The sequence below is a fragment of the Bos taurus genome, chromosome 8 (assembly GCF_002263795.3).
Source record: "Bos taurus isolate L1 Dominette 01449 registration number 42190680 breed Hereford chromosome 8, ARS-UCD2.0, whole genome shotgun sequence".
Classification (NCBI taxonomy): domain Eukaryota; kingdom Metazoa; phylum Chordata; class Mammalia; order Artiodactyla; family Bovidae; genus Bos; species Bos taurus.
The window spans coordinates 81,217,277-81,241,178 of record NC_037335.1 but is presented as its reverse complement, the minus strand read 5'-3'; the positions used below and the strand labels follow the sequence as shown (position 1 = coordinate 81,241,178).

Sequence of the window (23,902 nt, the reverse complement as noted above, 5' to 3'; positions counted from 1 at the left end):
ATGAAGCACAAGCTGGAATCAAGATTGCCAGGAGAAATATCAATAACCTCAGATATCCAGATGACACCACCCTTATGGCAGAAAGTGAAGAACTAAAGAGCCTCTTGATGAAAGTGAAAGAGGAGAGTGAAAAAGTTGGCTTAAAGCTCAACATTCAGAAAACGAAGATCATGGCATCTGATCCCATCACTTCATGGCAAATTGATGGAGAAACAGTGGAAACAGTGTCAGACTTTAGTTTTCGGGGCTCCAAAATCACTGCAGATGGTAACTGCAGCCATGAAATTAAAAGACGCTTACTCATTGGAAGAAAAGTTATGACCAACCTAGAGAGCATATTAAAAAACAGAGATATTATTTTGCCAACAAAGGTCCGTCTAGTCAAGGCTATGGTTTTTCCAGTAGTCATGTATGGATGTGAGAGTTGGACTATAAAGAAAGCTGAGCACCAAAGAATTGATGCTTTTGAACTGTGGTGTTGGAGAAGACTCTTGAAGAGTCCCTTGGACTGCAAGGAGATCCAACGAGTCCATCCTAAAGGAAATCAATCCTGAATGTTCATTGGAAGGACTGATGTTGAAGCTGAAACTCCAACACCTTGGCCACCTGATGCAAAGAGCTGACTCATTTGAGAAGACCCTGACGCTGGGAAAGTTTAAAGGCAGGAGGAGAAGGGGACAACAGAGGATGAGATAGTTGGATGGCATCACTGGCTCAATGGATATGAGTTTGAGTAAGCTCCAGGAGTTGGTGATGGACAGGGAGGCCTGGTGTGCTGCGGTTCATGGGGTCAGAAAGAATTGGACATGACTGAGCGGCTGAACTGAACTGAACTGAGAACATACAATTCTAAAATTTATGGAACTACAAAACCATGAATAGCTAAAGCGATCTTGAGAAAAAATAACAAAGCTGGAAGTACCATGCTTCCTGATTTCAACAATACTACAAAGCTATAGTAATCAAAACAGTATAATACAGGCATAAAAACAGAAACATAGATCAATGGAAGAGAATAAATAGTCCAGAAAAAAAAAAAACCACACATATGCTAATTTATGACAATGGAGCTAGAAATATACAACATACATATAATACAAAAACACTGAAAATACTTTTCCATAAATGGTATTAGGAAAACTGGACAGTCACACGCCAAAGAAAGAAACTGGACCACTACCTTACACCATATACAAAAAATTAACTCAAAACAGATTAAAGACTTGAATATAAGTTGAGAAAGCATAGAACTCTTAAAAGAAAACACAGGTGGTAGGCTCCTTGGCATCACTCTTTGAAATTTTTTTAAAAATTTGACTCCAAAGCAAAAATAAACAAATGGGACTACAACACACTAAAAATTTCCACAGAGCAAAGGAAACCACCAGTAAAACAAAAAGGCAACCTACTGTGTGGGAGAACTTGTTTGTAAATCATATACCCAACAAAGGGCTAATATTCAAAATATATAAAGAACTCATCTAACTCAATAAAAACAAAAATGGTGATTAAAAATTGGACAGGGCATCTGTAGACATTTTTCAAAAAAAAGACAGGTAGATGGCCAAAAAGCAGATGGAAACACATTCAACATCACCAGTTCAAGCAAATCCAAATCAAAACCACAGTGAAGTATGGTCTTACACCTGTCAGAATGACTATTATCAAAATAACAAGGAATAACAAGTGTTTCTGAAGAGGTTGTGGAGAAGTGGGATCTTTCCTACACTGTTAGTGGGAATGTAAATCAGTACTAGCACTATGAAAAACAGTATGGAGCTTCTCAAAAAATTTAGAACTACCATATGATCCAGGTATTCCAATTCTGGGTACTTATGCAAAGAAAACAAAAACACTAATTTGAAAAGATATATGCAACCCCCCACATTCACTGCACCCTTATATATGTTAGCGTGAGTCTGAGTGAACTCCGGGAGTTGGTGATGGACAGGGAGGCCTGGTGTGCTGCAATTCATGGGGTTGCAAAGAGTCGGACACAACTGAGCAACTGAATGAACTGAACTGAAGATACAGAAACAACCTAAGTGCCCACTGATGGATAAACAGATAAAGAAAATGTGAGTTATATATATCTAAAACAGGATAAATGCAAAGAAAACCACACCTAAGCATATTATAGTTGAACTGCTGAGAACCAAAAAATAAAAAAACTGAAAGAGGCCAGACCAAAATAATATGACATTCAGGGGGACAATAACACAAATGATAGATGGCCTCCCATCAGAATGTCACTTGATTTATCAGAAACAATGGAGGCCCAGAAAACAACAGAGTTATAGCTTTCAAGTGCTCAATGAATTGGAGGCAAAGCACATCTGCCTCAACCACATTAGTCCTAAAATCTTATAATTTGTTAGGAAGTCCTTATTTTTATACTTTGCAAAATGGCAGCCCATTTCTGGTTAAATTATCTAAAATTCTGAATGAGTGAAGCTTGAGTTAATTTCTATTTTATTCAAAATTGGTATTTCTCCTCATTTGTCTTTTTAAACATTTTATTTCAAAACAAATATATTTTAAAAGTATAACCTTTCCTCCAGAATATCTAGCTCTTTCCTTAATCAAGTATAAATTCTTATGAATATTGGACAAATGGGCATAGCATGGAACTGGTTTTCTACTCAAAGGTTTGAGCAGCTATTAAACTATCCACTCCCTTAGAACTTTTCTTTCAGCTCCTTATTTTCATGTCTCTTCAGTTTAATAGAAATCACTTGTTCTTAACAGTTAATAAACTTTTAAAGTTGAAGCAATTTTTAAACAGCTGAACTGGCCAATCAAAAGATCACCATCATCTCTGGTACAATTTTTTAACTTTTGCTCGTCTGAAAAGCTTTTTATTTCTCCACCAGTTTTGAATGAGATCCTTGCTGAGTACAGTAATCTTGGTTGTAGGTTTTTCCCTTTCAGTACTTTAAATATATCCTGCCATTCCCTTCTGGCCTGCAGTTTCTGCTGTTAAATGTATGAGGTTTCCCTTGTATGATACTTGTTGCTTCTCCCTTGCTGCTTTTAATATACTTTTTATTTGTGCTTAGTCTTTGTTAGTTTGATTAGCATGTGTCTTGGCATGTTTCTCCTTGGGTTTATCCTGTATGGGACTCTGTGCCTCTTGAACTTGATTGACTATTTCATTTTCCATGTTGGGGAAAATTTCAACTATACTCTCTTCAAAAATTTTCTCATACCCTTTCTTTATGTCTTCTTCTTCTGGGACCCCTATAATTCAAATGTTGATGCATTTGATATTGTCCCAGAGGTCTGAGACTACCCTCAGTTCTTTTCATTCTTTTTACTTTATTCTGCTCTTCAGGAAGTTATTTCCACCATTTTTATCTTCCAGCTCACTGATTCGTTCTTCTCCTTCAGATATTCTGCTATTTATTCCTTCCAGAGTATTTTTAATTTCAGTAATTGGGTTGTTTGTCTCTAAATTTATTATTTAATTCTTCTAGGTCTTTGTTAATTGATTCTTGCATTTTCTGCATTCTGTTTTCAAGGTTTTTGATCATCTTTACTATCATTATTCTGAGTTCTTTTTCAGGTAGTTTGCCTATTTCCTCTTCATTTATTTGGACTTCTGTGTTTCTAGCTTGTTCCTTCATTTGTGTAGTACTTCTCTGCTTTTCATTATTATTTTTATTATTTTTTTTTTTACTTATTGTGTTTGAGGTCTCCATTTCCCAGGCTTCAAGGTTGAATTCTTTCTTCCTTTTGGTTTCTGCCCTAAGGTTGGTCCCTTGGTTTGTGTAAGCTTCATATAGAGTGAGATTTGTACTGAGTTTTTTTGTTGTTTTTCCTCTGATGGGCAAGGCTAAGTGAGGTGGTAATCCTGTCTGCTGATGACTGGGTTTGTACTTTTGTTTGTTTAGATGAGGCATCCTGCACAGGGTGCTACTGGTGGTTGGGTGATGCTGGGTCTTGTATTCAAGTGGTTTCCTGTGTGTGAGTTCTCACTATTTGATACTCCCTAGGGTTAGTTCTCTCGTAGTCTAGGGTCTTGGAGTCAGTGCTCCCACTCCAAAGGCTCAGAGCTTAATCTCTGGTCAGGAACGAAGATTCCATAAGTGGTTTCTTATGGCATTAAGTGAGATTAAAACAAATACCCCAAAACGAGAAACCAAAGATGAACCCCACACAAATGGCAGTTATAAAATCAAGAAAATAATAATTAAAATAGTGGAATATACACATACACACCCATTAGCAAAATCAAAACAGTCCAACAAAAAGTAAGTATAATAGATTGACTCAGCAAACAAAGGAAACCAAAAATTATATCTACCGGTTAAGAACAAAACTAACAAAAGCACAAACTAGAAAACAAAAGCAAAGCAAGGTGCCAAGTGGGGAAGAAAGCAATGAAACAAAAACTAACAAATATGTTGAGAGGAAAGAAAGAAAAGAAAGGAAAAATAGATACGCAAAGTTAAATAGAGGTAGATAAGGAAGATTTATATACATTAAAGATTAACTGTAAAGGGAAAAGAACAGTGGGAAAAGTAAACAAAGGAATAAATGTAGAAAAAATAATAATAGATTTCAAAAAATTAAAATTAAAAAAAAGAGAGGAAAAAAAAGAGAACTCCACAGAACTGCAAAAGCCCAACATAGAGGCAGAAGTTTATAACAACAATGAAAAGTGTGAATGAAAAAAAAAAGCTCAAAAGCTTAATCAGATTTCATAGTGCCAATAAAATTGACAACTACAACAGAAGGAGAAAAAAAAGAAAAAAATCCAAAAGAATGTACAGAACAAGTCAAAACATAAGAATAATAAATGTTTTTCCTGAGTCACTGCTGTCAGAGTCCTTGTCCTCACTGGGAGTCACAGTCCACCTCACCTCTCTAGGGTGCCCTTCGACACTGTGCTTGGTCTCTGCACCTGCTGTGGGGGCAGCTCAGATTCTAATATGGCCCTACTTCTGTGTGTTCTTGCCTCCAATGTCTACAGCTATCACAACTAGTACATTTTCTTTTGTGGGAGCTCTCAAGGTCCTTTTATATATTCCATAGACAGAGTCTGCCTAGTGGATTGTGTGGATTTAATCTGCAGCTTATATAGATGGTGGGAAGGTTTTGGGTCTTCTTCCTTAGCCACATTGCCCCTGGGTTTCAATTGTGGTTTTATTTCCATCGCTGCATGTGGGTCACCCACTGGGGTTTGCTCTTGAGGCTGCCCTGGAGGACTTGGGTCTGCCCCAGTGAGGGCCAGGTGTGGAGGTGGTGCAGCTGCTTGGGTCTCAGGGGTTCTGGCAGCACCAGGTACACAGGGGAGTTGGCGGCTAGGGGAGCAGGAAATACAGTGCTCTAGAAGGGTATGGCAACCATTATTGGCCAGTACACCCCAGTATTCTTGCCTGGAGAACCCCACCTGACAGAAGCCTGGCAGGCCACAGACCACAGGGTCACAAAGAGTTGGACATGACCGAAGCGACCCTGCGTGCGTAGATGCAAGACTGATTTTTGCCTGAGGCAGCTCTGCCCCAGTGAGGGTTGAGCGTGAAAGTGGCACAGCTGCTTGGGTTGCAGGGACCCTGGTGGCGCCAAGTGTGCAGAGACAAGAACTGCCTCTGCCAAAAGGAGTTATGGCCCTATCAGTCTTTTTTCGAGCCTCTTGTAGCTGGTGATCAGAAGGCCTCTTTGGCCAGTCTTTCTCCGTAGCTCTACCTGTTCACACATTTAGAGGGATCCTTTGCCTGGGGTCTTACTCTGTTGATCGGCACATCAGGCACTTAAAGGGGCACCCTGGGTGGAGTCCTACTCTGTAGTTCACACATCAGTCACTGAAGGAGCACCCTCGGTGGGGTCCTACTCTGTAGTTCAGTGCGTCAGGCATTGGATGGGCCAGCCTCTCTATTGTTCAGCTGCCAATGCTTGTGTGTGGAGAAAGAGGCTATGGTGATGGCTTCACCCCTTACACGTGACTCAGCAGTATCACCTTGCTTCCATGGCTGCCTCGCTTTCCTCCACAGGCATTTCCCACCACAGTCTCCTCCCTCACATTCCCTCCATCCGTCTCTCCGAAGTGAATAGCAGCCCTTGCACTGGGATCGCTCCACAATCCCTAAACTCCAGCTCCCAGCTGCCCCTCCCTTCCAGGAGACCCACATTTCTGCCCGCATATGTATGACTTTGGCAAGGACTGATTCTCATTCCATTCAGGCAGCCACAGGTCAGCTGTTTCACTCTCAGCCTTAAATGTTTCTCCTCTGACTCAATTACCCTGATGTGGGGATCAGACCCCTGCTTCAGTTCCCCCACCCTCGAAGGGCAGGTCCAGGCCTACTAACACTTCCTGTTTTTCCCCCGAGTTCCTTTGTCCTACCGAGTTTTGCATGGTTCTATGTATTCTTTTCCACTGGTCAGGTATTCCTGTCTGTTCTCAGCTGGTGCTCTGCATGCACTTCTGTGTCTGAAGGAGTATTCTTGCTGTATCTGTAGAGAGAGACGTACTCCACGTCCACCTACTCCTCTGCCATCTTGTTCTCCCTGGTACAATTTTAATCTTTGTGTTTGGGATATGCTGACATGCCTTCAGTCATTTTATCTGGTTTCCAGCATTTTAATTTTAAGTTTTGCCCCTTCGTTCATTCCTTTTTTTTTTTCTTTTAAAGTAAAAATGCAGTGTTAAAAACAACATTAACCTATATATTTTAACTGAACAAGTACCAGGATATTCAGAGTTTAAATTCCCTCTGAAACCATAACTCTTAACAACCTGCCTACCCCCCGGCTCCATATAAATACATGCTACAATGGGGTCTTTCACTGCAAAACTCATTTCATTGCAAAACACGAGGCAACGTCATTTATCACTGAGTAAATAATGAAAGATAACATAATGAGGAGGGGATTTTGCTTTATTCCCTTAACTATAAATAAAAATATGCAGCACTTTGCAGGATTACCACATGTGGTATGATATTAACTTAAATACCAATCTTTAAGCCAAACTATAAATAAGATAAACTGTGCTCTCTGGTCTCAAGTTTTAATAGTATCTTTTCTTTAAACTTAATGCTTTTATGAAGCATACAAGAGTGACTGCATATAATCTGTGATCATGTAATGAAAGACCCTATTGTGATAAGCATACGCCAAAAAAAACCCCAAAAACAAAAAAACAAAAAAAAGAACACCCTCAAAAACTAGAGTTAAGGTTGTTGGAGGAATTATAAAAAGTGTTTGTGATGAAGATCAATGCAGTGAAGCCAAGTCAGAATCAGAGGCAAAGACATTTTCCTGGATAAAGAAAGCAAATCACTGTCAGCAGCAGCTTGATTTATATAACAAACCAGTCAAGGGGTGAGGAAGAGAGAGGTCTAAAATGTGAACACTGAAAACAAAAACTGACTTTACTCACATCAGCATATGACTACACTGAATTATGCTTCAACATGATGTGGTATGATGGAATTCAGCTTCCCTCATGGCAGCTTGTGTTTATTCTGGCTGTTCTGATCACATCTTAGCATCCAGATGCCATTCCTCTTTGGTGCTTAATGTGTTTATGTTCACATTATCAGCAGGCATTGGGTTGCAAAGATCATATTGGAAGTGATTTCATTCCATTTTCAAAGAGGAAAGAATTATCCCTTTGAATGCTACTTGCTTGCAAAGTACAGCTTGTTTCAGTTTTCTAAAAAAGTGCCACTTAAACTAAATTATAGCAGAGTGATTGGAAAAGGATTCCTAGGAAAACTCATTACAGTTACAGAGAAAGGAAGATTTCACTCTTCTACTCCTTTTACAAAAAAGGAGTCATACTTGCCCATGGAGACCGGCCAGTGAATGTGGCAGAAATGTTACTTAACTTCTGAACTTCATATCTGATTCTTCCTAAGGAGATATGTCTTCATCAACACTGACAACTGTTTTGGGACTACCAACAATTTAAGATTTAAAATGAAACATCTAAATCTTAAAATTAGAAAATAACCTTTCTGTGTCAAAAGTATTAAAGACATGTCAATGGAACACAACAAAGAATGAATCAATCAGAGCATAGTCTGTTGTAGGTACACCTCTCTTATCAAGTTTGTCCATGTCCTCCTATAATCCTTTATTCTGCCATCTTCCCTTGGCCTTTGTCATCTTGTTCAGGGAACAAAACTCTAGATTTGCCACTATCCAGGGGCAAATAATCTGGATTTGTCAGGTTTTTTTAAAGTGCACTTACAAAAAACTTGAAACTAGTGAAAGGAGTGAAAACATCTATTAGAGAGTATCTGTTTAGAAGAAATTATTGATATTTATTGAATTCTTACTACGTATCTGCCATTCTCCTACTCTCTTTTTACTCTTAATATCTCCTTTTGAAGATGAGGAAATTATCCTCAGACAGGTTAAGTGTCCAAGATTACCAACACGTGAACTCATGCAGCTGGACTCCAGTGTCCCTAATCACTGTATACACGGCCTCCACTGCTGAGCAATCTTCCAAACTAACCAGGCCATTTGGATAACAAGACAGAGGCCCATCACAGGAAACAGCCAAGATGGGGGGCTTCCTGAGGGCTGCATTCAAGACTGTGAAGGGAGAATGATCTGGTCAGGGAAGGGAGAAGTGGGTACAAACAATAGACATTGCATCTCTGCCCAGTTTTTGTCCCACTCTAACACTTAAAAGAAGAGAGAATTCAACGAAAATGAGACATCAGTAACAGATTTGTCTGACAGGCAGAAATTTTTAGGCATTTTTCAAATTTTACAATGTTTAGTGCACTTAACATTTTTTCATACTTCAGATGAATAATGACTGTTTCTAAATTTAGCTATAAGTTTAATTAAATGATTTTATCCTAAATCCATTTTGTAACATTTTTTTTATTTTGCTTTTAATCATTACTGGGGATTAAGTAGCCCAACTTTATTCTTCCTCCCATTACATTATTATTTAATACTCCTATTTACTGAGTCAATAGGAATTGATTACAGTAAGAAGTTGAATTTCCTAGGCTGAACCCAGTCACAATTTTGAGCCATTTCATGAGTCCTGCTTTCTTAACTGTGATCACCTCCACTGTGTCACTGCTTGACCACAGTAATACCCCACCTTGTATTTTCCTCAGTTTTAGTCTGCTGAGCCTCCACTGTGTCACTGCTTGACCACAGTAATACCCCACCTTGTATTTTCCTCAGTTTTAGTCTGCTGAGATTTGCAAATTCCATTCCCATGCTTGCTCCGTAGCCACCCTCAGTGTGCTGCCTGCCAGCAGCTGTCTAGGCTCTGTGCCACTCCTCTTCAGCCCGCCCCCATTGCTACTCCCAGGTTCATCCCCACGGCCTCTGCTCTCCACTCCTACTCCTGGCCACAGACCACTGCCACCTCCTTCCTCCTTCCCACATCAACTTTCACACCTCTGGCTGACAGGAGCCTTTAAAGTTGCTCAGGTTTTCCTGCTGAAAAAAAAAAAACAAGAATAACAAAAATGTGCTTTCCCTTTCTTGGCCCAGTAACTACCATTCTAGTCTTTGCTTCTGCTTTGCCATCAAACTTTTTCAACTGATAGTTTATACCTCATCCATTGTATCATCACACATTTCTTATTACTGTTGAAATCTGGCATCTGACCAAACCACTTCACTAAAAGTTTACTTTTAAACACTCACAATGACTTGTGCTGTGCCAGGCTAAGTTGCTTCAGTCATGTCTGACTCTTTGAAACCCTATGGACTGTAGCCTGCCAGGCTCCTCTGTCCATGGGATTCTCCAGCTAAGAATACTGGAGTGGGTTGCTGTGCCCTCCTCCAGGAGATCTTCCTGACTCAGGGACTGAACCCATGTCTCCTGCGGCTACTGCACTGTAGGCAGATTCTTTACCGCTGAGCCACCAGGGAGGCCCTCCAATGACTTACATCTTAACAAATCCAGCTTGACCTCAGTTCTGATTTTCCTTGACCCTCTGTGGCATTTGATACTACCACTCTCCAATGATTTCTAAGACTTTGTACTGTCTACATTTCCTCTTATAACTCTGCCCACAGAACACTGGGTGTTCCCCAAGGCTCAGTCCTGGACCTTCTTCTATTCTGGAGTCTTCCTTTTGCTCACATCTCAGATACTCAACTAATCATCCTATGGAAAGGACTCAGTACCTTATCAACAGCTCATATCTTCAAGCTCCAATCACCTAACTCCAAAGCAATGTTTCCAAAACTATCTGGAGTATAGGGCTATGCATTTTTTCCCCCTGTTACAGGTCAATACTTCTGTAGACATAATAAAATCAAATCACAAAAAAATTAAAAAGACATACAAAATACAAGCCCTTACTTTAAAATTATTAGATTTAACATAATCAGAACAAACCATAGCACTACAAGAATTACTATGATGTGTGTTCAGTTGCTTCAGTTGTATCTGACTCTGTGAACTTACGGACTGCAGCGCACCAGGCTCCTCTGTCCATGGGATTCTCCAGGCAAGAATACTGGAGTGGGTTGCCAAGACCTCTTACAGGGGATCTTCCCAATCCAGAGGTTGAACCCAAGTCTCCTGCGTCTCCTGCATTGCAGGCAGATTCTTTATCCCTGAGGCACTGACGAAGTCCAAGATTACCAATTATTATTATTATTAATGATTACTCTTTGTACTTATCTGCTTGCAGACCAACTAGAGTTTGTGGGTCAGGACTGGTTGGTGGAGTATACTTCAAGCATACAGCTCTAGAGGCCTGCAGGACAACCACCTATCATCCTGCAACTTACTTAACATACACCACCTTCCATGTTTCTGTCTGGTATGGCAGCATCACCTTCCACTGCATCTAAAAGTTTTTCCTCTTCCTGACTCCTCTTTCCTTTGTAATTCTATAAAATCAATTACCAATTTTAAATTTTAATTCTTTCTCCAATCTGACTTCTCCACATTGACTGCAACAATCCTAATTCAAAAGTTAAGACCACTTACTTGAACTATCATATGCCAACCTTCTAAATGAGGAGTCATGTACGGTGAAGAGTCATTACTGCTATATACAAATATTTCCAGTTTTACCTCCTTGGGCCCTCCTCTCAAACAGAGAATACTACAATTTCTGGAACCCTCATGGTTGGTTACTATCATATGACTAGTTGTACCCCGTGGTTGTAAACGAAAGTGTGAGTGTCGTTTCCAGGCCTAGTATTTAATTGCTGGGATGTGAGCCTCCAGAGTGTTCTCTTCCCTCTCTTAAGGCAAACAAAATATGATATATTAGCTGTTCTATCTCTGAATGACTGTGCTAAGAGCCTTGAGTTGAACTGTGATGGACATCAGCATGAGCAAGAAACATGTCTTTGTATTTTCAAAGCACAAAGATTTTAAAGTTGTTTGTTTCTATTGCTAACTCATAGTTTCTCTTGCTAACTCTCCAAAACCACACCACCAAGATGAAGGTCCCTGAAGTACTCATTTAATGTCATGTCCCTGCTTTAAAAAAAAATAAAGTAAAACAGCATGCCTCAAATGAATTTCTATGGTGTAAAGGAAAAGAAACAAAAACACAGACTCCTTAGGATCAAAGCTTTCATCAACCTATTTTTTCAAACTTATCCAACCAAACCAACCTCTTTTACCTGAATCTGCCAGACTCGGTTCCAGCCACCACCCCGTACCCTCTCCTACCCAAAAAAAGGAATAATTCCTCTCTCTCTTCTGCTTAAAGATCAATTCTATCCACTCCACTAAACTTCCTCCACAGCCCTAATATCAGCCAACATTAACTGAATACTTACCAAGTGCTAGGTTTTGTTCTAAAGTTAGTACTTTCAATGTCTCACAATGACTCTATGAAGCGAGTATCATTAAACTAATTTTATAGATGAGGAAACTAAAACACAGGGATTAAACAACGTGTTTAAGGAAAATCCCATGGACAGAGGAGCCTGGTAGGCTACAGCCCATGGGGTTGCAAAGAGTCAGACACGATTGAGTGACTTCACTTTCATTTTCAAGGTTATATGACTAATAAATGATGAAGCCAGATGAACCCAGCATTCTGACTCCAAGACTGTCCTCTTAACCACTGCCCTATATTGTTTTAGGATATTCTGATCTCCCCTTTCATTGAACTTCCATTACACTGTGCGGATCTTTCTAGCACAGAAAGTTGTGCCTTGCATGACTAGTCACAGTTCATGTGTGCAGGGTTTATGCACTAAGCTAGACTGTAAACCCTGGGGATACAGGGAGCCGCTTTACTGTTCTTTGTTTTCATTCAATAAGAAAATGTCCCCAAAAGAATCACTCTATGATAAGCACAGTTCTACTGGAAAGAGTATGTAGTAGTCTTTTTTTTTTTTTTTTTCCTGTATTTTATAATAATTTGAGGTCTTGAGGGCTTACTGACCCTAGAGAGACAGCCCCTTCCAGGGCTAGCTAATATGCAAACCAACCAATCCATAGTCCACACCCTCAACCACATCCTTTATCTAACTCACACATCAAGTCACTATTCCTCCCAGTCTAACTTACTTAAGATAAGATACCAGACAACTAGGAACCACCCCTGCAGCTCAGAACCCTCTGAAATAATTCAAACTAGCCGATCCTAAGCTGAGGACCCTGCCCTACCTTGCCTTTCCCCCAGAAACCACAATAAAGGCTCATGCTCATACTTTCCTCTCACTCCTCCTACCTCCTGATCAACCTCTGTGCCTCTAGCTGTGGCCTTGCAAGGCCGACTCCCTTCTCTTGGAACTGTAAATAATAAACTCTTGTTTCAAAGGCAGTTTGTCTACATGTCTGTCATCTTATAATACTTGATTAAAACAAAATCCCAGGTATTTTTTAAAATGGAGTATCATCATATCTAGAGTTCCTTGGAAATACAAACTGTACACTTGAGACCAGGGGGAATTCTATCTCCTCTGGTGCTGGAAAGATGGCTTTTCAGTGGGCACAGAGGAGACAGAGGTGTGGTACATGGAACAGAATTGGTTTGGGGGGCTTGCTGCTTAGCAAGAGGAAAGAAGCCCATCTTATCTTCCAATTTCAATTTTAGCAGCTACTATCTTAGCACTAAATTGGTAATTTTAATTGTAAAAACCTCCAAATCTTTAAACAATCCTACACATGTTAGTCTTTTTCTATTTTTTCCATAAGGATTAGCAAGAAAATCCCTAATGTTAAAAGAGTCTGAAGACAACCATAGGGACAACAAAGAAAGGTTGAAGAGTGGGTGGAGGCAGTTCAGAGAAGAGAGAAAACCAGATGAGCCCCTGCAACCTGCCACCAGGAAAAGAGCGTAATAAAGAGATCCCAATATGGATTTGAAAAGCAGTCTTAGTAATGAAACCCAACATTTTCTAACATACTCTCTCCTAGACAAAACTAAGTGGTATGCAAAAATGCTTAATAGACACTTGTTGAATGGATATCTCAATCATACAACTTTGAATAGTTTTATGATACTCATGAGGGCTTCCGAGGGGGCACTAGAGGTAAAGAACTCACCTGCCAATGTAGGAGACACAGGGTTCAATCCCTGGGTCGGGAAGATTCCCTGGGTCGAGAAGATTCCCTGGAGGAGGACATGGTAACCTACTCCAGTATTCATGCCTGGAGAATCCCATGGACAGAGGAGCCTGGCGGGCTATGGTCCATAGGGTTGCAAAGAGTCAGACATGACTGAAGAGACTTGGCATGCTAAGCACTCATGAAGATTTAGATGTAGTCCACTTTGCCCCCTACCCCCATCAATTAAAAATTTTCTTGCTCTTTTCTATATCTCCCCTGAGACAAAGGTACTTCTTTTCTCCTACAAGATAGGAACAGATCTAGACTATGGCAGGCCAGGAGTATTCCATTCACCCAAAAACTTCCCTAGAATGTATTGGTTCCAAGCTAGCAAAATGAATCTGGAGTGACTTAGAGTAATCAGGCAGACCAGAGTCTTTCACCTTTAGGAAGTGAGTCAGTTCAGAACTCCTCTGGACTACCGCCTCTCAGAAATCTTTGAGAAGGCACCTGACCTCTGCAAAGTAGTATTAACAACAATTAACAACTGCATCTAACAACTGCTTCTATGAGAAGTCTAGACGCAGTAAGTACATGATCGCATTTATTCCTCCCTACGTGATGAAGTAAGGTTTTCATCTCCATTCTAAAGATGAGTAATTAAGGCTCAAATAGCTAAAGATACTTCCCTAAGTTCATAGCTATTAGATGGCAGAGCTGAAATTTAGATTTATATGGTCTGACTTCAGATCACAGACTCTTAAAACTACACTTTGCCTGAAGCACAGTCCAACTCTAGATCAAAAATGCCCATTTAAAATACAGGAAGTGAATCAGAGCCTAAACCCTTAAGATGAAAGAGAAAGGCAACACTGAAACAGGTCAAAGTTATTCTCATATTCCTATGGCTATTCACTGTCAACCTTCTTCCTACCACTCACAAACACCACCACACTCTATTCTCTATTGCTTACTGGTAAGGCAATTTATACTGTGTTGCAGGTCCTGCAATTTATATTATGTTACAGGCTCCATATTTTATGGAGTGATAAAATCTTAAACATACACACCAACTGAAAGGTGTATTTTAGTCCTGGCCTAAAAAAAGTTAATTACATAAAATTGCATAATACCAAATAATACTTTACACATTTATATTTTATTTATTAAAGCTAAAATAATGTATTAATGATGATTCAATAATATAGCATTCCATATACCTTGTGGCTCAGACGGTAAAGCGTCTGCCTACAGTGCGGGAAGTTCCCCTGGAGAAGGCAATGGCAACCCACTCCAGTATCCTTGCCTGGAAAATCCCATGGACGGAGGAGCCCGGTGGGCTACAGTCCATGGGGTCGCAAAGAGTTGGACACGACTGAGTGACTTCACTTTACTTCTTTAACCAAAAACCATTCTTACCATGAGACACTGGACTAGACAATCTAGGGATTAGAAGACAGAGGAAATGTAAATAAGGATGGAAAATTAGAACATAAACTCATGATTTAGGTCTACTTTTAGGCTGCGAGGAGTTCCAGCCTTATTGACATATGCTTCTTTCAATCAAATTTCTCCCCGTCACTCTCCAAAAGAACAAGACTTCTACAGACAAGCCCTGAATGACTGGAAGACTGTCACGTCACTGCCTGAATATTCTCTTCAAAAATGGGACATCGGTTCTTTGACCTGATTCTCACATGACAGTTTCTAAAACCCTCATAATCATCTCAGGTCACACTGGAGGTCAGTCACTGTCTTCAATGCACCGAGTATAGAGGACAACAGTTGAAATAAAGTATGACTATGCAAGAATGCATCCTTACTACTCAGTTGTGTCTGATTTAGCAAACCCTTTGGACTGTAGCCCACCAAGTTTCTCTGTCCTTGGTATTTTTCAGGCAAGAATATTGGAGTAGGTTGTCATTTTCCTCCTCCAGGGGATCTTCCCAACCCTGGGACTGAACCCTTATCGCCTGTGTCTCCTGCCTTGCAGACAGATTTTTACCTGCTAAGGCATCAGGGAAGCCCAAACGTATAACTAAAGCAGATGCAAAAGTAAGGGGTATTATTTCACCAAGAGCTTTGCATACCACAGGCCCAAGAAAAATAACTATTGAACACTTTTGTGGATATAATTCAACAATATACCCTTTAAAAATAAAAAGAATTGGCTTAATGTCTAACATTTAATGATGAAAGCATTATTAGACCACCCAGGAATTTTTGTTATGCTATGATAAAAATTAACAAAACTTTAAAAACTCTATTAGGAGAAGTAATATAATTTATTATGTCCATAAATATTCATGTACTGGAAATGGACCAGATTAATAGAACTGGGTTACAGGGTTCAGTAGGGTAAAACTAAAGAAATTGGATAAGAAAATGCAGAGAAAAATATCAGCCTTTTAAGATTTCCTCTTCCAGAAATGTTGAAAAGCACTATTTTTAATAGAAGCTATTTTAAAAATTTGGGCCTTAAAGAAATAATGTGGAAAAATTTTTTGAAGTCACTCAGTCGTGTCCGACTGTCTGCGACCCCATGGGCTGTAGCCTACAGGGCTCCTCTGTCCATTGGATTTTCCAGGCAAGAATACTGGAGTGGGTTGCCATTTCCTTCTCCAGGGGATCTTCCCAACCCAGGGATCAAACCCAGGCCTCCTGCATTGCAGGCAGACACTTTACCATCTGAGCCACCAGGGAAGCCCTAAATAATGTGAAAGTAGTTTTTTAATAATGAATGTTCTGCTACAGAGGGAAATTCACTGCTTGAGCTCATAAAAGAATATATTTATTAGCATAAAGAGATTACAGATACAGACTCCTTGAATTCATGATCACAGGAGCAAGATACCCAGTTCCCACTCACGGCATGAATCCCCTCTAGAACACACCTGCAGAGTCATCCAGTGACTATCTCAAAAACCCCAGGTATTTTTAATACTGTTCAAAGAAAAGCAGCAATGCAAATGCCAATCAAGTGATGAATGGAAAACAAAATGTGGTATAGCCATACAGTGGAATAGTTCAGCCATAAAAAGGAATAACACACTGATACATACCAAAAAAAGATGAAGCTTGAAAAAACTATGCTAAGTCAAAGGAAGACACAAAAGGCCATATATTATATGATTCCATTTATATGAACTGTCCAGAACAGGCGTAACCACTGGGACAGAAAGTAGATTAGTGGTTGCCAGGGGCTGGGTAAAGGCGAAACGGGGACAGATTACTAATGGATAAAGAGGTTCTTTTTGGAGTAATGACAAAATCCTTTTTAGGATATTTTAGTTTTCTAAACGGTAGTGAGGGCTACAGAACTCTGTGAATATACTATAAACCACTGAGTTGTATACTTTTAAAGGGCAAACTTTACGATATGTGAGTTACATCTAAATAAAGCTATTATTTAAAAAGTGGGGGGAAAAGAAAAGCAAACTATTTAAACAAAGTTTTACAGTGGTTTCCTCTTAAGTGTCCTACAGAAGATAAAAACTCTTATATAATCTAGATTAAAAGGCTCAATAAAAACATATAAATGATAATAGCAAGGATTATTATAAGCTTGATATTCTAAAGGGACTATTTTTATTTATTTTAGTCACTTTATCTATTTATTTTCAGCGGTGCTGGGTCTTCATTGCCGTGCAGGCTTTTCCCTAGTGGTGGCAAGCAGGGGCTACTCTCTAGTTGGGGCGTGCAGGCTTCTCATCGCAGTGGCTTCTCCTGTTGTGGAGCAAGGGCTCTAGGGCACGTGGGCCTCATTAGTTTTAGCACCCGGGCTCTAGACCACAGGCTCAACAGCTGTGGTACACAGGCTCAGCTGTCCCGCTGCATGTGCGATCTTCCTGGATCAGGGATCAAACCCGTTTCTCCTACACTGGCAGGCAGATTCGTTACAACTGAGCCACCAGGGAAGCCCTAAAGGGACTATTTTTAAAAGATACACATTGATTTCAACAGGAATTTACAATTAAAGAATTACGCCATGCTAAGTACATGTCTCCTTTCAACATGGCATAGCATTTCAATCTTGGAACTTATTTTGAAGACAATTTCAAAAAATATTAGCCCTGAGTATTTGTTTAAAACAGTAATTCCCAAGCTTTAGTCACCTAATCATGTTGAGTATTTTTGCCATCCTCATATCAACCCACACAGACCCTCATGCTGGGAAAGATAGAAGGCAGGAGGAGAAGGGGGTGACAGAGGACGAGATGGTGGTATGGCGTCACTGACTCAATGGACATGAGTTTGAGCAAGCTCTAGGAAACAGCAAAGGACAGGGAAGCCTGGCACGAATCAATGGTGAAGTCGATTGAAGGAAAATATTCAATAAATACAGTTGGTGAAGTCGACTGAAGGAAAATATTTAATAAATACAGTTGGAATGTTGTTGTTGTTCAGTAACTCAGTCACGTCTGACTCTTTGCTACCCCATGGACCACAATGTGCCAGGGTTTTCCACCATATACTAAAATTCCAACTATGCCTATCCTTGTACCATTTTAAATCACCTTGCATACAATTCAAGAAAACACTGGTTGGGAAAAAAAACAAACAGCTTTGCCTGGTAACATAGCTATACTTTAAAAAGTGACAGGGAAACTAGATGTTCAGAAAACCACTTTTAGGATGTTTCTTTTTTATAAAGTAAGGCACATGGTCAGTGGGAGCAACAGGGCTGGCGCTGAGAACAGTGCTGGGGTGTGGCAGGGATAGGGAACGGAATGTACAGGAAATAGTGGGCAGTAGGCCTCCATGAGGGAAGCAGCAGAAAGAACGGGGGTGCCAGGCCTTCTCTACAAGCTCTTGGACACTCTGTGATATTAGTGCTACTGTCCCATTCGGCTTGCCAAACAGAGCTGAATTTGGCAGAAGGACGACTGTCTAATAATCAGATGGGGCTTTTTCCTGAACCGGCTTCTTTCCTGTTGACACTAGTCCTAGAGGTTATAGCTGCTGCTGCTTCTAAGTTGCTTCAGTTGTGTCCGACTCTGTGCAACCCCACAGACGGCAGCCCGCCAGGCTCCTCTGTCCCTGGGATTCTCCAGGCAAGAATACTGGAGTGGGTTGCCATTTCCTTCTCCCCTCAAGAAGTTACAGCTGCTGCTGCTAAGTCGCTTCAGTCATGTCTGACTCTGTGCGACCCCATAGATGGCAGCCCACCAGGCTCCCCCATCCCTGGGATTCTCCAGGCAAGAACACTGGAGTGGGTTGCCATTTCTTTCTCCAACGCATAAAAGTGAAAAGTGAAAGTGAAGTCGCTCAGTCGTGTCCGACTCTTAGCGACCCCATGCACTGCAGCCTACCAAGCTCCTCCGTCCATGGATTTTCCAGGCAAGAGTACTGGAGTGGGGTGCCATCGCCTTCTCCGCAAGAGGTCACAGAGGGGCCCACAATTAAAGTAGTGACTCCAGGGCAGAGAGGAGGCTGGGCTCTGCTACACCTGTTCCTCTTGCCTAAAGAAAATAAGTTACATTTCATTTTGAAATATTAGTACCACTGGTGGCTTGAAACAGATTCCAAAGAGGAGCTTATTCCCATTTCTGATGGAGGGATGTGACCATACCACCTCTCCTCAAAAACACTCACATTGAAGACGCTAGAATTTTTTATCCTTTTCTTTTTATTCCCTTTTCCCACTGCAGAGGGAGGAACTCTGTTGACAGTTATCCATCCTAAGTAGGTGAATCAAGAACATGCCACTTTCTTTACTCTCCTTCATTTAAGAAGCCCTAACTGAATTCTGGAATAGTGAAGTGACGTGAAAGTCACTCAGTCGTGTCCAACTCTTTGCAACTCCATGGACTATACAGTTCATGGAATTCTCCAGGCCAGAATACTGGAGTGGGTAGCCTTTCTCTTCTCCAGGGGATCTTCCCAACTAAGGGATCAAACCCATGCATGTCTCCTGCACTGCAGGTGGATTTGTTACCAGCTGAACCACAGGGGAAGCCCCTGGAATAGTGAGGTATACAGAAAGATAGTAAGTGAAAGCTCTCTCCAAAGAGAACAGAAAAAAAAAAAGCTTCCTGCTCCGTTTTTTATTCATTGATCATTTTCCTGAAAGCTAGATATAACAACTTTTAAAAATAATTCAATGCAAGAAAAATATAAATTTATTTACTCCTGACCCTGACAGTGACCTTAGGGTTCTGGCCAGTAGACTCACTGACATATTATTTCTTAACACCCTTGATGCCATTTAGACTCTGAGCACATGGCTTGGAGACTGGAAAGATATACTTGCCTCATATTTTCTCAAGCTAATATATTCTTTGACTGTGTGAAGCTTTGATATGTAGCCCCATGCCTGTAAAGATAGGCTTCCTAAAGATCATTCAGAGAATATATAAGAGTACAAAACATTTAAGTCTGATTGGTTTTGTGTTATAATATTACACTGTCAAAGTGGTCTTTGGGAGCATTTTGACCGAGGAAGACTACTTATGATTTCTCAAAGAATTTCATCCCAAGCATGAAATTCCAATGAGCATTATACATTCAGGTACCTTCATTACTAGCAATTCTGACTCACATCTGTAAATATCCTCAGCAACTCATGAGAACACTTGTTTTATAGCCAGATAAACTGCAGTTCTTCTCAGAGATCTATCACAGTGTTTCTCAAAGTATGATCTGAGGATCACATGCACTAGAATCAAATGGGAAGGTACAGGCTGGTGGGAGTAATGCCTGTTAAAAATATATGTTCTAAAATATGACACAAAGGAACTTATTTATTAAAAGAAAAAGACTCACAGACACAGAACACAAACTTATGGTTACCAAAGGGGAAAGGAAGTGAGGGAAGGATAAATTAGGAGTTTGGCATTAGCAGTTACAAACTATAAAGCAGATAAACAACAAGGTACTACTGTATAGAACAGGGAATTATATTCAATATCCTGTAATAAACCATATGGAAAAGAATATGAAAATTTATATATATATATATATATATATGAACTGAGTCACTTTGCTATATACCAGAAACTAACACAACATTGTAAATCAACTATTCAGTTTAAAAAAAACCAGATTCCTAGACACTATGTCAGACTTATTAAATAAAAATCTCCAGGGATAGCAGCCAGTAATCCACATTTTAAACAAGATGGCCAGGTGATTCTTATGTACCCTAATGCTTCTGAAATACTTAAGCTATTTGAACCAACTCTTGCCATCATGAAACCACAAAAACAGGATGCTCACAAGTCATTGCATATATAAAGTATATATTAAAAAAGACTCGGAATAAATATTGAAATGGAAAAGAAGGCAAAGTGAATAGTTCTCTTCTATTACAGTCTGGCAGAATTTAGATTTAGTGTGAATTGCAGCCATGAACAAGAAGTATTCTCTATCTATAATACAAGTGTTATTTGTTATTCCATTATCTATAGTGAAGATATCAGTATCTCTTCTGTCTCTCAGTCTGAAATAAATGCCATACTTACATAAAGATTAAAGGATGCTCCAACACTCAGTTACATCTTCACTCATTCTTTCTCAACATTGTGACTTGGCCACCACAATTAGGCAAAATGGTTCTCAACCACTTTGAATTTCCTGGGCCAGTGATTTTCAAACTTGACATACATTTAAAACCATCTGAAGACCTTGTTAAAATACAGACTACCATTTGTATTTACAAGTTCCAGGTAATACTGATACTGCTGGTCCAAAGACCAGACTGGAGAATCACTGGCTTAACCTAACTCTGATCTCCTCCATTGAGTTCAATGATACTAAAAAAAAAATTAAAAAAAAAAAAAAAATCACTCCATCTGGCAAATGATCTAAACACCAGTCACAGGCCTTCTTGTGTAGGACTCTTGCTGCTCAGTATCTTCAGGAAGTTCCCATCATTCAAAATTTGTAGTGTGAGCAATAAGCTTGTCCTTTCTTGGCAGCTCCAGCGATAAACACCCTTCCCATTCCTCCCCCAATCCCTGGCCTGTCTGACCCTACTTCCTACCCTAAAACTGCGCTTTTAGAAAAAGCTGTAGAAAGGACAAGAGGTGCATCTGTTCCTGTCTTAGGGGAACTACACTTCCTTTAGCTGGAAATCAAGACAGGCTCCCTCCATTTAGTGATTTATCTGATGACTGTCACAGGACTACAACTGTACAGACAAACTCAGGAAAAAGTACAGCATCTGGAGGCACAATCAATCAAGTATAAACTCAAAAAATTGTCTAGAAATATGAACATTCAGATCTCAATATTTACATGCTGGTCCTTCTTAAGAATAAATGCATAACACAGATTTCTCCATTCAGAGACAGGTCCAGAATTTATATAGTACAAGTGGGTGGGGTGCCCCATTCTCTCTAAAGCTTTCAAATTTATCTCATCAAGATTTAAAATGTATTCCCAGCATTAAGTCTAAGTGGTGAATTACATATGTATATCTTTCCCAAGAAAAGATATTTTGATAACTTCCTACAAAATGAAAACCATTTGGGAGCAAGGTAAGCACTGATACAGCTTAAATATCTTTAGAAGGTCTTCAGGAGCTCATTTATTTTTTCAATTCGAACGTATAACTAACAGCTTGGGGACCATCTTAAAATTAATTAGGAAGTTTTATAGGTAAAGCTAAACAGTTTATTTTTCTTTGAGATGATGATACATGCTGAAGAAAAAAGTAAACCTGGAGAACAAATACACCAATAGGGGAAGATACTTTTAAAGTGTTGGCCATAAGCTAAATATTGCAAATACTGTACAACACTAATAATTTACTATATATGATAAAAAATATATGATTTCCTTAATCACTGTAAGAAAATGACTAAATACCACATATACTATAACCATGGCATTTCCAAAACACAGAACACTCACTTTACTAAGCAAAGAGGTTAAGCCAATGCTCTGAATCAAAGAGATTTCCTATAAATAAGAGTCTAAATCTTCAGGCATCTAGTTGCTCCAGTGTAACCAATGAAGTATCTTAGATTTTTCCAAGTACTGAATATGGGTGCAAACTGAGCACACAAACGGTTTAACGTAATCTGCCACTAGAGAGCAACTGATGGATGTAATGTTGCTGCTTTTTACCACCAACTTCTTTGACAAACTGTTGTCTTCTGGCATGCTGTTGTATTTAGCATAACATTCATTTTCATGGTTTGGAGAAAGCAACCCATTTTTCCTTTGAGGTACTAGATGCTAAACACCAAAACAAATCAGATCCATATGATATGAAAAACAACTGGTTACCATTCTTTTTCTCTGTTTTCTGGGTGTGCTGGTCTTGTTGCTGTGTGCAGGCTTTTCTCTCGTTGCAGTGAGCAGGGGCGACTCTTCACTGTGGTATGCGGGCTTCTCATCATGGTGGCTTCTCCTGTTGCGGAGCACAGGCTCTAGGCACATGGGCCTCAGTAGTTGCGGTGTACAGTCAGTAGCTGTGGCTCAAAGGGCCCTAGCACATGCAGACTTCAGTAGCTGTGGCAAATGGGCATGCAGGATCTTCCCAGAGCAGGGACTGAACCCATGTCCCATGCATTGGCAGGCAGATTCTTAATCACTGGACCACCAAGAAAGTCAATGATTATTATTGAGGTAATTAATCTTAGAAATTTCCATACTTAAGTGTGGAAATAAGGTCATAAAATATTGTTAATGACCAGCAGAGGATTTAACTATTATAGGCTATTCCTTGCTAGAAACTGATTTTTATACTTTGGGTTGACCAAAAAGTTCATTCAGGGTTTTCCATAAGTGCTTACAGGTAAACGAATGAACTTTTTGGGCAATCCAATATCAAATAGATCAGCTTCCATGAAAAATAATTTGTATCACATCCCCCTGCCATGTGGATAGCCACATGGCAACCGGGTCCTGCTCTCCAGCAGGTCAGCAACAGACTCACACCACCCCCCAACCTCTGAGCAGCCAACCACACCAGAAGCCTACCCAGCCTCCAGTAGACCTGCAGCCACCACAGGCGGCAGATGTGCCTACCACCCTGCCCACAGCAGTCTGCCTCACCACAACAGAAGGGCATGCACAGCTCACACAGGGGTACCCCTAGAGCATACAGCTCTGGTGACCAGAGGGGAGTGCATTGCTAGATCCCACAGGATGTCTCCTACATTGAGGCCACTTCCCCAAGATCAGGAGACATAACTGAACTATCTAATACATAGACATAAACAACAGAATTGGGCAAAATAAGGTGACAAAATAATATGTGTTCCAAGTAAAGAAATAAGACATAATCTAAGGAAAAAAAGTGGAGATAAGCAATCTACCCAAAATGAGTTCAAGGTAAGGATCATAAAGGTGCTAAATGAAGTCAGGAGAAGAATGGATGAACACTGTGAGAATTTCAACAGTTAGAAAATACAAGGAAGAACCAAACAAAGCTGAAGAATACAACTGAAATAAAAAATACATTAGGAATCAACAACAGATTAGATG

At 40.0% G+C, this 23,902-nt stretch overlaps 1 protein-coding gene across 8 annotated transcripts in view; it reads right to left on the bottom strand.

The window, feature by feature from the left end:
* The window catches only part of AOPEP (aminopeptidase O (putative)), a 422,219-nt gene that overhangs the window by 378,396 nt on the left and 19,921 nt on the right, over positions 1–23,902 (bottom strand). The window contains exon 2 of one of the 8 annotated variants that reach the window (XM_059889130.1): positions 22,700–23,006. The gene's annotated coding sequence lies outside the window, so the exon portion shown is untranslated. 8 annotated transcript variants of the gene reach the window in all.